The following is a 17,501-nucleotide window of genomic DNA, read 5'->3' on the forward strand; positions in this document are numbered from 1 at the left end:
ATTTTTTACTGTCTTTAATGTTTTCCAGGAGGCTTTTAAAAGTATACTTTTAATTCAAAGTGTGGCAGTGCTTGAATGCTGAAGTAAAATGACACAAATTTTCTGCCTTTTCTAATGTTGGAGTCTTGCTGATTCCTTGTATTCTTTGACAGGAAGTAGGAGAGACACAGTAGTGTGCAGTTAGTTAGCAAACAGTGTCCATTTTTCTTTTGAGAAGCATAACATATATATAAGCATTAATAATGCGTGTTAATAACATATGCATTAATGATGTTAAGTGGTGAGGGAGAGATGTACCCAGGCAGTCTACTACAGACAGCAAAAAAACCCCGATTGTCTTAGTCTATAACATTTGACTCATCATTTGTTTCATGTAATTGAAGGTGTTGCTGATATAAGAAAAAGTATCAGGTAAACAGGAGCAAACAGCTGGAGATGGATGGAGATGAGGTTGCTGCTTTTGTCTTACACGGAAACTTACATGTCAAGTATTTGATTCAAACCACCCTGCAGAATCAGAACCTGCAGGAATTTTTCCACCTGCTCTGTGTGTTTCAATCACCTGTAATAGCCACTGTGACTTGATGGGTTAAGAGGTAACCTAAAGGTTAGGAAAGAGGGCATGGAGGAATTCAAAACGCAAACATATCTTACTAGCTATCTCTATCATTCAGTATTTACCAGGTTGTCTTGGGATTAAAAGAAGGGGTATTATTAAATTGTTTTCTATAATTAGTAGAATTTCTTCTCAGTTTTTTACTGCCCAGTGGGCATCATCACAAAATTGTTTTGAAGAAAGTGGCTTTATTTCCCTTTCCTGATCATTGTAATTCTAGTCACCAGCAATTGTGATACAGTAAGGACTGTCATGCTTGTTTTTACAGAAGAACATAAACTAAATATTTTGCTATTTTTCAGGGATTTCTTTTACCATCTGTGATAGTGATTTATATTTTAAAAAAACCAAAATGTGAGGTTGTATCTGATGAGAAAATTACATTATTTGGTCAAGTTAGTGTTGAATCTCTTCTTCCTTGGCTTTTATAGCTATGTACACTGACTGTGAAATTACACCTTGCTTTTTTTGTCATGGCAGGCATGAATTCCTGAGGGGGGCCTTTCACTCTGTCTTTGGCTAAGGTCATTGAGAGGAAGATCTCAAGTCTGAGATGATCTCAAGCACTGATCTCAAGTCTTTTGTTTTTAGCTACTAAATTGCATTTTCAAAGTTGCAAAAAATGTATTTAAAGTTTAATTTATTTAATGCTAGTTTACTCTTTAACTTTCCTGCCATTGTCATAGAAAAGCTGCGTTGTTTTCAATGGCAGGTAGGGTATCTACCCACTTGAAATGCATCATTACTACATTTCTAAAGCTTAAGATTGTGCAGGTCTGTAAGTCCTTTAGAAGAATAAAATGTGAAAAGAAATTTTTTGACATTTAATTAAAGTGTGCAGTGTAGACTGCAGTATTTTTAGGATTAGATGCTACTTAAAATGGTAGATATTTTTGGTTTTGTTTATGATTCTGAGCCTTAGTGTTGGAATCCAGGTTGTGTACATCTTTTCTAAAGCCAAGCGCAGCATAGGAAGCCAAGATACATGTTGCCACAGATTCCTCACTAATAAAAAGGATCATGACCTGGTGAGACCAGTCTCTAAGAAAGTTACTTAGTTTCTCCAGCTGGCCTTCTCTGAGCAGAGATTTTTGGAGCTGTGAAGTATGTATGGTTTTAAGATAGACTTCTCTGTAATGTGGCTAGAATAGCTTCCTTTCACTGCATGTTACTCTTGCAATCACATTGCTGCAAATGAGGGCTTTTCTGAAGCAGGTTTCCTTTTTATTAACTTGGCCACACCTTCTTCTCTGCTCTCAGTTTATAAACTGTGTTTATGAATTGTTTATGACTCTGGAATTTATTTCCAATACTACTTTTACTTTATTATGTTGGAAGGCTATACATACTTATGAGAGTGTTACAGCACATCTCTCTGTTCATTGGGTAAAACAGAAAGTTAATATCCTTTTAAAAATTTTTGTCTTTTTTTTTTAATTTATTTTTTTCAGTGCTTTACCATCCCTCAAATGAATACAAAGTAACAAGACAGTATATACATAAGAGCATAAACATAGGCCTAGAAGATGTCTAAGGTTTGCCCTGTTTTAAGAGGTGGTTTTGTTTTTTTTTTTGTTTGGCCAAGTTTTCCTTTCTGAAAATGTGTAGTTTTTTCACAAATCTGTATCCTGTGCATGGCCATAGCTATCCCCATCTTTCTTATAAACCCCCTTTAAGTACTGATAGGCTGCAGTAAGGCCTTAAGACCTTAAAATATGACAATTGTATTTTCTACTTTGTCTATTTTATGGGTAGAAGCTTATGTTGTAGGACATATGGCTTATATGTATTTGTTAAAATATGCTGAATGTGTGAGGCAAAGTTTGAAACTGGAAACTATTGTTTGTAGAACATAGATAGTAATGATAACATTGTTGTTTATTAGCTGTTTACTAACTTAGAAAAACAGCAGCGTGTATTTTTATATACCAGTAGATGGCATTCTTCATACTACATACAGGTATACATATATTAATTTTATATTAATATGTACACAGTTTTCTGTTTCACAACATTCTAAATAATGAATACGCTTCCAAGGAAAGCTGAAAATTTATTTTAATAGTAGTCTCAAGTTTAGAAACCAGCTTCTCTGCTGCCCTTATTGTGTGGCATTGTTTTGACTCTTAGTTTCTAATGTTGGTTGCACTAGTGAGAATTTCGTGTTAAGATTCCTGACATTTTTGGCAACAGTGCAGGAGCCTCACTAATAAGAAAATTAATTTTGTTATCTTCTTTGCTGTGCATTCAGTTGAACAGTTTTTTATTTTTCTGCCCGTAATTTTTCCACAGATGTAGAATAGTTCTATCTGTGTTTTCACTTGTTTTGATTGTGACTGATTCTTGATACCTAAGGGGATTTTTAGTATTTAGGGCTTTCTATCCAAGGATCCATTATATTAAAGAGTGTGTGAACAGTTTATGAGTAAGCACTTCAGACCTTGGTTCTGAAGTACTTACTGTGAAGAACTCGCCATGTAAATAGTTTGAGTAAAAAGAAGCATGAAGAAACAGCTATTCCTTCTCTCTCACCTCCTCTTTCTCTCACTGCTATAGAATTACAAGTAAATTCTGAACAGCACGGGGTTGTTTTTTTTGTATTTCCCCTTTTTTCTTTTTCCTTATTACATGGTTTCCTAGTAATTAATTTACCTATGGTCATGCTTTGTAGTTTTTAAGGACAATCTATCTATCATATTACTTGGTTCGCTGTTCCCATGTTTTAATTTATTCTGTTACCTTTCCTTTTACTGCTGCTGCTTTCATGACTTGATTTTCCGTAGGCGCGAGACTTTGCCCACGATGTCGGGTACAGCAAGTCGTTCTCTCTTCTGTGTGAGGTCCCTCGCTGGGAGCCAGCCTTCCCCAGTGCATCAGCACGGGTCAGCTGCGAGAGCAGCCAGGAGATGGCGATCTCTGCCCTGAGTGGTCGCCACTGTGTCCGGCGCACGTCCCTGCGTGCACAGGCGTGTAACTCAGATGTTGTTAGGGGTTAAACTAACGGTGCCACTGCTGTGGCCCTTCCCAGGTGTTCCCTGCATGTGTCTCGATAAAAAGGCAGTATTACACGGTGGGTTGCTGACAATTGGTTAAACTTGCCGTGGAATGGCCTGGGTTGGAAAGGTCCCTCCCACTAGACCAGGTTGCTCAGAGCTCCATCCAGCTTGAAAACTTCCAGGGTTGGCGCATCCACAGCTTGTCTGGTAAACCTGTGACAGTGGTTTACTACCCTCATAGTAAAGAACTTATTCCTAATATCAAATCTAAGTCTACTCTATTTTAGTTTTAGTCCACTTCCCCTTGTCCTGTCACCACGTGCTGTCATAAAAAGTCTCTCCATTTTTCTTGTAGGCTCCTTTCAGGTGCTGGAAGGACACAATTTTGTCACTCCAAAGCCTTCTCTTCTCCAGGCTCATCCCAATTCTTTCAGCCTTTCCTCACAGGGAAATGCTCCATCCCTCTGATCATCTTGGTGTCCCTCTTCTGGACTCACTCCCACAGCTCCATGTCGTTCCTGTGCTGGGACCCCAGAGCTGGATGCAGGGTTCCAGGTGGGGTCACACCAGAGCAAAGCAGAGGGTGAAAATAAAACCTGGGCAGTTGTACATTATGCTTTATTTTCAGCTATTCTGTGTCACAAAAGTTTTCCTTTCTTATTTAAAACTAAGACCAATCATTAAATAAATATTTCTCATAAAAAAGGAAACAAGAACATTTCCCATATTTCCTGGTGTTAATGGATGCATGTTCTGGAGACTTTTGTGGACACACAAGAGATTCTGAATAATTACAGGCTAGCGATCCCTTTTGTCATATTGCATTGTTTATGTTCGGAGTTTTTTAAAGTTATTCCTATAATTTATGATCAGTTAAAGCCTTGAAGCACTGGAACAATGTATTTTTAGAAATTTTATTGTTATACTATGCAATTATTAATGTTCTTAACATTCATGACAATTTTCATGCGATTTTTAATTGCATTATACCCTATGGAGAGGGTGGGAAACGCAGATTTTAATTTCTAAGGTTATAATTTATAAGTTGATTAAAAAAAAAAGGCCATCCAAATTGGATACAACAAACCCCAGTCTTACAAACTTGAAGGCTGACTCACAGCCAAGAGATCAAAGTACAGATCAGAATTTGGAGCAAGTGGTGAGCTACATGTTAGCAGTTATAGTCCAAAGTTGTGATTGGTTGTATTCATCAAGCATCAATTGGACAATTGAAGCCAAAAGAAAACAAATAAGGATATGCCAGTCAAAGCTAAAACATGGAGAAATGGAATACTCATTTTGTCAGGGCAATTTACCAAAGCAAATCTGACAGGGAGGGAGGAAAAAAGGTGACCTGAAAGGACACGCAGCTCTAAAAATACTTGATTGAACTGAAAAATTTTGCCAGAAGCTGGGACAGTGGACCAAAAAGACCAACCAACCAACCAAAAAAACCCGCCAAACAAACAAAAACAAAAAACAAAACAAACAAACAAAAAACAAACAAAAAAAGAATCAAAACCCCCCCAAAAAACTTCCAGTTCAGTAGAGTAGTACCCAAAGTGCAGAACAAAGCTGAAAATGCCCAGATGCTCTGTGACTCTTACCTGAAGGCCATCTTTTCTGGTATATTTTTTGGGAATACACAAAGCCAACCCAATTCCAATGAAAGGTTACTGATTTAAATATATAAAAAGAGATGTGATAATGACACAAAAAGAGGGATGTTTCTGGCTGGTGGCAGATATTAAGCTTTGCATAACATCAGGCTTGCTTTTAGAAAAGTAGTTTCAGTTCAGCCCTCTCCACAGGGAAAGCTTTAAAGTTTGTTTACTTGGTTATCATTTGGGCTGGGTACAGCAGTCACTTTTTGTCACCAGATAGCAGGAACATATTTTCTATAAGCTAAGAAGTTCTATGATTCTCAAAGAAAAGAATGATACCCAAACCCAGCAATAAGTGAGTATGGTCAGTAACTCCAAGTCATTTTTGAGCAATGCAGAATTCCTGAGCTAAATGAAACAGGCACAAAGGGTTTTGCACAGGTGTAACACACCTGTGGAGAAAAGTAGAGCAAGACAGATTGTACTGAGAGTGTCACGTATGTGGATGGACTGTGTAAAAAGTCTTCTGAATATCCTTCATCAAGTGGCCTGAACCATCCTTATGTTAAGTGTACTGTTGTGCAACACTCTTCAAGAAGCAATCTGTGCAGATCTTGAAAGGTTTTCGAAACAGAACAGAATAAATAATTTATTAAAAAGAATCCTTTTTCATATTTTTGTGAGCATCTCTTCAAAAAAACCCAGAGGTGGTATCACTGCAGTCATGTCAGTTAAAAAGGGAAAATGCTGCTGGTTTTGCCATGGGCCTAACAAAAGCAAGAGTAAGAAATCATAGTCATCCACTGACCTTAAAATGCTTGTGGATTTTTTTTTTGTAAAAATTAAGCTTCATCTTAAATAATAATAAACCAGTTGTGGCCAAAAGGTCTGCAAATAAATTCAGAAATGAAACACTTTTAACACTTTCATAAATACCACATTTGGAAAGGTAACTTCAGACCCTGAACAGAATTGCTGTTGGCTGGAAATTCAGTAAGCTTTTATAAATTCAGTGAAGCAAAATGTAGATGTAGATCAACTCTTAATTCATATAAGATCTGAAGAGTATTCAATAGAGAGGCTATTATAAAAGACTTATTAGTGACACCTAGTGAATTGAGTATTGAGACCATTGTATTTCAGGGGCAGCGGAGAGTAGCTGAGTGACACTTCTGCAGCTGTGCCTTGACACTGAAACGGCACTGAAGTTGCACAAGAAGAGCAGGGCAGGTCCAGTGACAGTCACCACCTGTGAGTCCATTGGCTGCCACACCAGCCCCACAGTGACAAGGCAGGCCCAAGGTTTAGTTGTGAAGTTGGGGTCAGGCTCCAGGGCAGCAGGGTGTATGGCCAGCCACAGGCACGGCTGCAACTTAGCTCAGGCAAGAACCAAGTGCCTCGAAAGTGTCCCTGCCCATGGTGGTTGTGTTGGAGTCAAGGTCCCCTTGCAACCCAAACCATTCTGTGATTCTGTGTAGTTTGTACACAGAATTGGAATTACAATATTCTCTTCTTAGGTAAGAATGTTGATTTGATTTTGGGACCAATATACTTGCCATCTTTCAAACTCATTACATGCTATTTTTATTTGTATGCATGCGTTGTCAGATGGTTAGGAAAAGGTTAGAAATTGTTAGGAAAGGACATATGTTAAAAGTAATCCAGACATAATGTAAAGAGCTTTTCTCTTCTTTTCCTAAAAAGTATTCTTTTAATAATGAATTGTTTATAGGAGAAAATCTTCAAGTTCACATTTTTCTAGGAGACAGGAATTTAAGGTAACATGAAGAAAATATGTAATGCACAAATTAGAGTGAACCTCAGTATCTATTCGTTACTTTGCTTTTTTATGTTAGGAAGAGCCTAAATTACTTGTGAATTGTCATTCCACAGGGGAAACGGGCCCCAAGACCATCTGATGGAAGAAGTATTAAAATAATGTTGGATTTATAATAAAGGATGTCTCTATGAGATAAGAATACTAGTTTAATGACATATATGGGTAATGTGTCTATTAAAAGGCTTATGAGTTGCTAGAGGATGTACTGAGAAACATATTTTGTCCTTCTTATCTTGACAACTTTGAAAGAAAGAGATTAAGACCTGAACAGAGATATCTGAGTTAAAATTATGAACATACTTCACCTGCTATTTATTACTGAGAAAGTTAAAGGAAGAAGAAACTGTGTCATAGAGCATAGGCTTTAGCAGGGTTCTATTATAAATACAGCATTTTCAAACTTTTTTGTTGTCATTTCTCCTCTCTAAAGGGAAGAAAAAAAGGTAATATTTGGACTAAGATAAGTAACTAGTTGTTTTGGACTATTTCTTACATTTGTGATACTATCACTGCAATATTTTACCATGATAAAACACAAAATAATCAGAAGGGAATGTCAGTGTAAGAGAAGGATGGGAAGGAATGGAGGTGGGGATCTGGTTTTCCCTAGCAGTTATGGGGAGAGGGATGTCTATGTTCCAGGAGGCATGCATCCAAGAGACAAATGGAAAATGTTAAGTCTCCTGGAGGCCAAAGTAGTTCAAAGTTACTTAATCACTTTCTGAGACTCACTCTCGTGGTTTTACGGATCTGAGGGCTTTTTTGGGTATGTTTGGAAAAGCATTCTCATTCCTTCTCTAACCTGTGCAAATAATCATCAGGAACTTTGATCACTGCAGAGATCGTAGTGTGTTCCTTCAGATGAAAGACATCTGATGATGATTAAAGTATGTATCTTGTTTATACTTTTCCTATTAATTTTTTCTGTGTTTTTCACTAGTCCTTCAGGAGTCTTTGTAGCAGTTTTCTTCAATCACTATATATGGAATTTACCCTTGCCTTCCATCAACAGCTTATATGTAAGAGGGTCTAAAGATATTTCTTCAAAGTGGTCTGGAGTGCTTGGAGATAAATGGGCTTTTACTCAGTCCTTAATTGTTTTCATTCAGCCTTGCATGTGATATATCCTTTTTCCCTCTTTTGCTAGGTGGTGGCACACTGGTTAGTGTAATACCTTATAGTTACAGCCAGTAGACAATCTTGCTTGTCTACTGGCATCTGCAGGAGCATCTGCAGCCAACTCCTGGCAAAACTGTTGGAATGGTAAAGGCTGCCTGTACCATTTGTTAGAGAAGAGTGCAATAACAGCTATATGTTGTGCACAATAGTGTTGTACTGCTTAATTTTGTGTGGTAAAACACCAAACAAAGTGAAGAGAATGCATGTAGTGTTAGTTTTGAACTCCTTTACCAGTTAATGCAGAGATCAGAATTCAAAATAAAATTTCTGCTTAGAGAACTGCTACTTATTTTGGTATTTAGGGCTTATTTTGTTGTTTTCAAAGTTGCTGTTGCTATTACATATTAAATATTCTTATAGAGGAAGGGAGCAGTTAAAATTATAATGTCATCTGTCATGTAATAACAGTGATAGAAATCTGATAAATTGGTGCTCTCTATAGCCACGTCTTACCTAGAATTCACAGAATTTTTGTGCTGCAAAGATCTAAAGCAAAAACTTTGCTCATTATAAAGATTTGGGGTGAACGGGGGGTGTGTCAGACTGTAGGTTAAAGTGAGTATTTCAGTAGTATATCTACTTTCTCTATGTCACTGGCTATCCTATAAGGTAAAATTTTTTAATAAACTTAAAAGAGAAGTATTTAAAGTATCCGGTTTTCAGACCATTTGTGCACATTAAAAATAACTTGCTATTCAGGTTCAATGTTTTTCTTGTTGGACAGTGCTTACCCTGGGGTCTTGCCATAGCAGATGCAATAGATTATAAGAAGACGGCAAGTATAATAATTACAGCATGGAACAGACTGCTGGCAGATACAACAACGTAGCATTCTCTTTAATCATAGTGCTTCCCATAGTGTGGGTGGCCACAGGCTGCAAATGTTTCAGTCAATCCCTTCTCCATGCAGCAGTGGTTGTAAAACAGAGCTGAAGTAAACAGCATTCCACAGACCATTAAGGGGTATTAATTCTGAAAAAATATTCACTCCTCCTTTTGGCTTCTTGCTTCTGTCAGCTGTTACCTACCAAATCAGTTCTGCTTGGGCTAAATAGTATATGATATATCTATGGGCCCTTTAAAAAGTTTGTTGTGCTCTGTTGCAGTTTTTGTTATTAAAATACACATTACTTTAAAACCTGAATGTTTTGTTAGTTTTTGCAGCAAGAAATAACCTCTGCTCTTGCATTAAATGCTGTATTATGTTAATTTAAAAGCTTTTCTTCCTGTTTTCATTCTGTCATTTTTTTTTTCTTCAATGCCCAGTGTGGTTTTGCTGTTTCTGTAAAATGCATTATTGTCTCTCTAGCCATTAGCACAATATCTTTTCTCCAACCAAAATGATGGGGAACTTTCTGATATTTTTTAACCTTGTGGCCAGTTTACTCCTTTGGAAGCTGATTTCACCTCCTTAATGTTTGATGTGTAGTCTTCTGGAATCTGAGTTTCATGGAATAGATTTAAGCAGCTAAACTTAGTGTCATGAAAATAGTTACAAAGCATTTACAGGCCTTTCTTGGAGTATGTAAATCAGCCACAGTTGAGGACAGATAACTTTATTTTATAAGTGCATATGCATGAAAGGATATTTTTTGATGGATGATTTTTTACATTGTAGTTAGCCATATGTGGAATCAAGTATGTAAATGAGCTTGAAAGAAATGTCTTAAGTGTCAATGGGTCACAGATGGTTCAAAGTGAATTTTTTTTTTTTTAATCAAAACAGAGGACAAAAGACATGAAACATAGGCATGTGTTTAAGATCTGACAAAATTAATTAAAACCTAATGGTTTAATGAACTCTTAATGTGATAAGAGACTTTTCAAATTTTAGATTGCTAGTTAAAATCTAATTTTAAGAATCAAGTTGGCTGGCTTTGCAATGTGTTCCAAGGGAGTAAAGAGCAATTCAGGCACTTTTCTCTATCATTTGTGCGATTGGTTTGTGTCCCAGATACCAAGGACTTTATCCTGTTTGAGTGAGTGCACTTCCTAAGTTACACACCTTAGGAAGCCCACATCTCATAGCAGTGTTTGCTAGAAATTTGACATACCTGCCTCTTAAACTTGCCAATGTACAGTTCTGTTAAAGGTTAAAGACCCAATGTTCTTAGGTTAGGTATGAATTGTAATGAAAATGGGAATTGGCTGATGAATCAAAGACAAGTAATTGATAGAATGATAGTATATGTACAAGATTCCTAGTAGAATATGTTCTGAAATAATTTAATTCATAAAGGGTGGGAGGGTGATAAAAGATGTTAAACTTATTCAAGAAAGAGACTGGAGCTGGATCTTTTTAGCATAGAAAACATTTTAGAATGAAGATGGCTTTTCACATACAGTGCGTAAACTATTTCTAATGCTTATTGTCTTGAAGTTTTACTGAGTTCACTGTCAGTATTTTCTTTTTTCTGTTGTTGTTTCACTTTTGTAAAGTCAGCCAGAGGGAGTTCTTGGTCATTTTGAAGATTATACATCTAAATAGTCTACCTAGTTAGTCTTCTCATGAGCTCTTTTGAGAATCAGCATTTTAAGCTCATTTGGACCTTCTATGGTCACCTGTAGATAGTTACATTGGCCGCATGTAGGAGAATTAGCAATGTTTTCAAATTTGCGAGCATTACCATAGTCTTCTGTTGAAAATAGAATGGTATTATGAATGGGCTGGGAAAAAACAGACCTCTCTTCTTCAAATATAATTCTTTAACAATGCCAAGCTAGCGTGATTATATAAAGGATTTCTCAGCTTCTAGGCCAAAATAAACAAAGGCTAAGTATGTCAAAGAACAAAATGAGAAACAAAGAATTCTGCTTTCTTGCAAGGCTGCTTGAGCTTTAACAGCAAGTGTCACAAATTGCTAGCCAGCTGACATTTCTCAGAGCACTTTAGTTGTGCCAGGTGGCTCTAGTAAAAATAATGATTTGTTACTGAGACACAAAAAGAGGTCTGTATTTGAAAAATTATACTGGTATTAGATATTTTTGCTCCATGTAATATAACTGTGACCAGCAGTTGTTGTATCACCATTATAGGTGTAGTTTGTGTTTTTTTGCTGAGTTCAGTGGACAGTTTTCTTCTTGTGAACTTTTAACGGCATGATACTTAGGAAGTCCAACCCCAAAGTGATTAAAGTAATTTTTACTGAATATTATTGTAAATTAGGTGCAGTATTTGCAATGTGTACCTATTGGAAGTATAAAAATGGGTACATACATTCATTGAAAAAAGCATAAATTTGAGATTATAATTTTTCTAGAAATTATGTAACTCACAGATTTAAAGTAAAAGTGGAACAATCTTACAGTCCATCCACTCTTTCCAAATTTATTCATCCCTCTTTCCTACCTCTTTTTTGTGTGGATTTAAGGAATTCTTCAGTGGGAAGCTTGCTTTTTGGCTTTTGAAAATTGTGGAGGGAAGAAGGAAATGGATTTTAAATCACTGGCTAGTTAAACCAGAGAGCTTTTAAAAAAAAGATAAAATATTTATGGTTGACTCTGGTTGAGCTATTGAATTTCCTTTTGTAAGTTAGTGTAAACATGTGTTTTATTTCAGCATCAAAAGTGTCTTCTTTTTTAATATAAAGAGTAGTAGCACTTTCTAGGTGGGTGTTTCTTAAACAGAAAGGAGAGAGAAAAGGGAAGGAGATTTGAAACTGTTTTTCCTGTCTGAGGCCAAGAGTAGACTCAAAGCTTGCCAGCCCAACAGTTCTTCAGCTTCTTTCTTATGATTTCTGAGGGTTTTGTTAGTGACTTGCAGGTGGAGCTTAGGCTTTGGAATTCATCCATTGAAAAGTTTTAGTGTCTTAGCCACAGTAGTAGTGCAATGTGTTTTTACTGTACCAGTGTCACAGGAGGTAACTGAAGTTGAATTGGTGAGGGAAAAAAATACAGCCTTCCTTTCCCCTCCCCATAATTTTCTTCTCCACATTTCATTTGGAAATTAGGATCATGTAACATTTTTCATCCGTTTTAGGAAACAGAGGTAGAATATGAGCCTAGTCTTTTTACTAAGCTATGTGTATCAGCAAGAGTAATACAGTTCATAGCATCTTTAATTTCTAAAGAAAAAGCATATTTATCTCAATGGGTTTTTGAATTTTTTTTTCTAATTAAGTTTTTCTAGTAGGTTTTCATGATCCATTAGTGTATTTTTGCCATACTTTTGAAGTCTTTTTAAAGAGAAAATTGCAGGTAAGGTTGTTGAAACAAAGTTAAGGAAATTGGCCTAATATAAGGGCACCTAAAGCAGTTTTACTGAAAACACTGACAGAAAGTGAGCCTGCATAATTCTTCAGGGATAGAACAGGGTTAAGGGTCATCATCGGTTAGAGCATGGAGAACTTCACAGAATCCATGTTTTCATGTCTGGGAATACGTGAAAAGCAATGAAGTCTATGTATTAATTTTCTGAAAGAATAGTATTATTCCTGTTGGGTTTTTTTTTTTTTTGTTTTGTTTTGTTTTATTTTTAGCTGAAAAGTAATAGTAATTCAATCTAATCATTTATCTGTAGATTTTCTGTAACTTGATCACATGCTTGAATGACAAGATCCTTGTTTCTGTAGGAGTTTTTAACAGAATAATTGGTTTATGATCAACTAGTCTGTCATGGTTATCAATGGAGATTTAGATGTAGGCGGGTATCAGACTTTCGTTCCAAGTGAAGAAGGACTAAAATGAGAAGCTCTAGTAGATCCTAAACATGGACTTGTGGCCAGCAGTTTTATTTAGTGTGCTGGCACAGAAGTTAGCTAATGAAAACAATTCTGTAGATGCATGTGTCCATAAACTGTCCTGAAACAAGAAAACTCCCTGACAGTAAATGTCAGAAAGAAATGTAGGAAGCAAACCTCTTCTAGTCCTGTACATAGGCTCTTTTAACTCTAATTAACTAAATTACTGAGGAATATTACATGCTTTCTTATGTGAATTGAAACTGAAGTGGTTTCATTTTTGCAAAACTTTTGAGTGATTAATGGAATAGACTCAGTTTTGTATAGTGAGAGGTTGTGTTGACTGTCTAATAATTGAAATGTATGTGTGTATGTAATTTAACATTTTATCTGTCTGAAATGTGTTTTAACCAGTTTTAATTTCAAAGGAGAAACTGGACTTTTTAGTTAGGTTATCAATGGTATATTTACAGATTTTTTTAAAATAATTTTTACTGTTTTTTTAAGCACAGTATGCTCTCACATACTACTAATAATTGTTCACAAATATATGCCATGTAATTTCTCCTAATCAATACACTGAAAATTTTATAAAATGTGGAGAAAACAGAATAATTTTGAGTAAAATAGTTTTTTAAAAGCTAGATATTGAAATCTATATGATGTTTGATACCTTATATTCTTCTACATTTCAATTTTGGTTTGTGGAAAACTATTTTCTGTCTTCCCCTGGAGTGACCGAGAAAGTGAGCAAGAGGTCTTAGAAGCAAAATTAAAAGTCACAGACTTTGTTATGAATGGATAAGTGTGTGGGAATAATATGAATGGTGTTATGTCAGTCCAGAATTGATTTCATTAACGGTTGGTGAAATGGTCTCTAAATTAACGTACTGCTTTGTCATTTACAGACTTAGACACTATGATTCTTCAGAACTGGCTGCATATTTCATAGTAAGAAGGTTTTAAAAGTACCAAATATGTTTGTGGTTTTTTGTCAATCACTTAAAACTCACAGGCCTTTAGGAAGGATTTTTAAGAAAACATTACTGAAAAATACTTAGAGGAATTTGTTTTGGTCTGAGCTGCTGAAAGCTGGCAAATAAAAAATTAATCTATATTTACAAAACAAGTCAGAGCAATGTGTATATATTGCTTACTGAGGACTCTGTTTCAATTATTTAGGAAGTAATGTGGGCTGTTAGGATCCTACCTTTAAAGAAAAACACTATTATGTAGTATTCTTATTTCTTCAATTATGGAATCATATTGTCTGATTTATCTGTAATGTTGTAATTGATTATACAGTTTTGAAGTACTTTCTTAAACAAGATTGGGAAGAGAATTTCACTTCTTGTCTTCTAGACTTGTGTTGAAAGCCATAGGCCATCTGGCTGTAGAAGAAACACCTTAGAGCAACCCTGATGTACAGACTCTTGAAGTCATTGACATACACGAAATTCTCATTCCAAAGTCTAATCAAATGCAAATAAGAAATGGTACTTACCTCTGAATAAGATGTAGTTTTTTACATCTTTTTAAATCTACATTTCACCTGCTTTCTTTTAGCAGAGCTGAGGAAATCTGGTTCCCATTGAAGCAGATAGAAAGGTCAGAAAAAAACCTATTACTTGACTAGACTTCAGAAATTTCCCCTTGGGTGTCCATGCTGTACTAACTCCAACAGATTCACACAGATCATAATTTTCAGCAAAATGTTATTAGTGGTCTCTTCTCAAAAAATAACTGCACTTTGTGTTTTCAAGCAGAATATACTTAAGAGAAGTATTTCATTAGAATAAATAATAGATTATTCTGTTTCATCCTGCTGAACTGTTGCTTTGCTAAACTCATCCAAGATGGCAAAAAAAGAGCTCAGTATCATCGCTGGGAAGTCTTAATTAGTGTCAGGTTTGAATGGCTTATCCCAGTGAAATCATCCATCTCCACTGTTCAAAATACATTGGAGCTATTGATTTTCACATCTGCTTCTGAGGACATTTAAAACCATAAATATTTTGGAAAGAGTGTGTTGAGAAGTTCCCAGAAATAAACTGGTTTATCTGGCTCCCCTGGAATGTCTTTGAAACTTTGTCCTAAATTCCAAGACAGTTGCTACACAAATACAGTTACTAGCATAAAAGTTGTCTTGTTGTAATAAAAATCAAGTTCTATTTATGTGTTGATGTCTAATTTCAGAAGTAACTATGTCTTTAATTCAAGCTCCTATATTTTTCCTCATTGACATGTGCAGGAAAATATTGGCTGTTTCTGAAAGAAAAGGGGTAAAAAGGTTCAGAGCTTTTGGATCCCTTGGTAAATAGAGCCCAAAGCATCTCCTGCTTTGCTGGATTTGTGGACACTAGTTGAGTTGGTGTCTGCCTGGGGCTATGTCACTTAAATCAGTGGAGGGACAAGTTCTGCTGAAAGAAAGTAATTTCCAGGCTTTTGTAGAGTCATGTGCCTCATGAGATGGTTGTTACAAAGTTATAGAGGAACTCAGTGAATCCTTTATAGCACATGGAAATCAGCCTTCATTACCTAAAGAGGAGTATCAAAAGAGTAAGCTTAGTTTATGTGAAAAGTATTTTAGTTGCTTAGTCCTCTTTAGAATTGTTAGAGGTTGGAAAAGACCTGTAAGGTCATCAAGTCCAATGTTAACACTGCACTGCCATATTGCCACCTAACCATGACCCAAAGTGCTACATCCACACACCTTTTGAACACTTGGAGGAGTGGTGATGCCGCCACCAATAGGGTAGCCTATTTCAATGCCTGACAAGCCTGTCAATGAAGAAATTTTTCCTAATATCAATCTCAACCTCCCCTGGTACAATTTGAGACTATGTCTTCTTGTCCTGTCAGATTTTACTGAGATTGTAACGAAAGAGACCGATCTCCACATGGCTACATCCTCCTTTCAGGCAGTTGTAGAGAGCAATACAGTCTACCCTCCTTTTCTCCAGGCTAAACATCCCCAGCTCCCACAGCTGCCCTTCATAGGACCTATGCTTCAGATCCTTCACCAGCTCCTTTGCCCTTCTCTGGACTTATTCCAGCCCCTCGATGTCTTGCAGTGAGTGGGCCAGAATTTGACACAGGATTGAAGGTGTGGCGTCACCAGTGCTGTGTATAGGGGAACAGTCACTGCCCTGCTCCTCCTGGCCACACTGTTGATGATAGAGGCCAGGATGCCATTGCCCTTCCTGGCCACCTGGGCACAACTCATGCTCAGCCCTTCTTGACCAGCACCTGCAGGTCCTTTTTGGCTGGGCAGCTTTCCAGCCTCTCTTGCCCCAGTCTGTAGTACTGTCTGGGCTTGTTGTGTCTGGACCCAGTGCTGGGCTGCAGCACTTTATCATATCAAACTTCAGACCGCTGGCCTCAGCCCATTGATCCAGCCTGTCCAGATCTTTCTGCAGAGCCTTCCCACCCTTCAGCAGATGATGTCTCCCACCCATCTTGGTTTCATCTGCAAACTGACTGAGCGGGCATTGTAGAGGATCAGACCTAAGCATGTTTTGTCTCAAACATTCTGAGTATTGCTACAGGAAAGGTGTTACTGGGGGAGAAAGTCATGCGGAGCTGGAGCAGTGCTGTTCTGAGCCAAGTTCCTGCTCTGCCTTGAGACTCATGCTTAGTCCCCCACCCCCATCTCACTTCCTGGAGAAGGGCTGGCTGTGCATGAGTGAACAAAAACTGTGTGACAAGTCTCAGATCCCCTCTTTCTTTATTCTATTTTTCTCTCTTTTTTCTCTGGCTCTCTTTTTCTTTTCTCTCTTTCTCTTCTCTTTTGCTTTTGTTTTCTTTGTCTTGATATGCCAGCCCTGGGCCATCCACAGGATAAGAACCACTGTGATGACTGGAGATGATATGTTTTCTTCACTTGCTTTACCCCAGCAAATCATATCCTATCCCATACTCCATAGTGAATTCTGTTGTGGGAGTGGGGAGGTGGTGGAGGTATGCTATAGGATGTTGTAGGTATGAAGCAGTGTGCTTATGCTGATAAAGACAGCTTATGAGTTCATGTCTTTGTGGTGATGCTCATAGGATTATCTGCCTGTTAAAGATCTTAAAAATCTCTGTGCAGCAGTGAATTTTGAATTATCTGCAGTATTACTCAGTATAAATTGCATCAGTAAAATAAAGTCACTTGCAAGGTTTTTCAAAGAAGTTGGTCATTGCGAGGGCTTTATAAAAATTTATTAATTCAGTTTCAGGTTGAATGGGACTTTAATCCTAGGCCATGGGGATAGATTTCTTCTCATGCAATTACAACCAAAGTGGTTTTCTTCTTACCCAGTGGTGAGAGAAATCAAGAAAAAAGTAACTTCTGATGTTACACTATGCCTGACTGCTGTTCATTTTCCAAAATCAGCCATTTTGATTCTGGAAATGCAAAAATAAAAGACACCTTGGGTTTTTTTCCTTTGGAATGCAATGTTTCTGCTGCAGATCCACTTTTCTGGCTTGTAGAATGTGGTATTAATGGATTATACAGTGAGTGATAATTGAGTCACTGACGGGAACAGCTGATGATTATGTAGATCTCCGGTTAATTTTGCTGGAGTACTGTAGGATCCATAA

At 36.9% G+C, this 17,501-nt stretch overlaps 1 protein-coding gene across 1 annotated transcript in view; it reads left to right on the forward strand.

The window, feature by feature from the left end:
- FANCC (FA complementation group C) overlaps positions 1-17,501 on the forward strand; it is a 75,685-nt gene that overhangs the window by 24,669 nt on the left and 33,515 nt on the right. The window lies entirely within an intron of this gene.

The sequence above is a fragment of the Poecile atricapillus genome, chromosome Z, assembly GCF_030490865.1.
Source record: "Poecile atricapillus isolate bPoeAtr1 chromosome Z, bPoeAtr1.hap1, whole genome shotgun sequence".
Lineage (NCBI taxonomy): Eukaryota > Metazoa > Chordata > Aves > Passeriformes > Paridae > Poecile > Poecile atricapillus.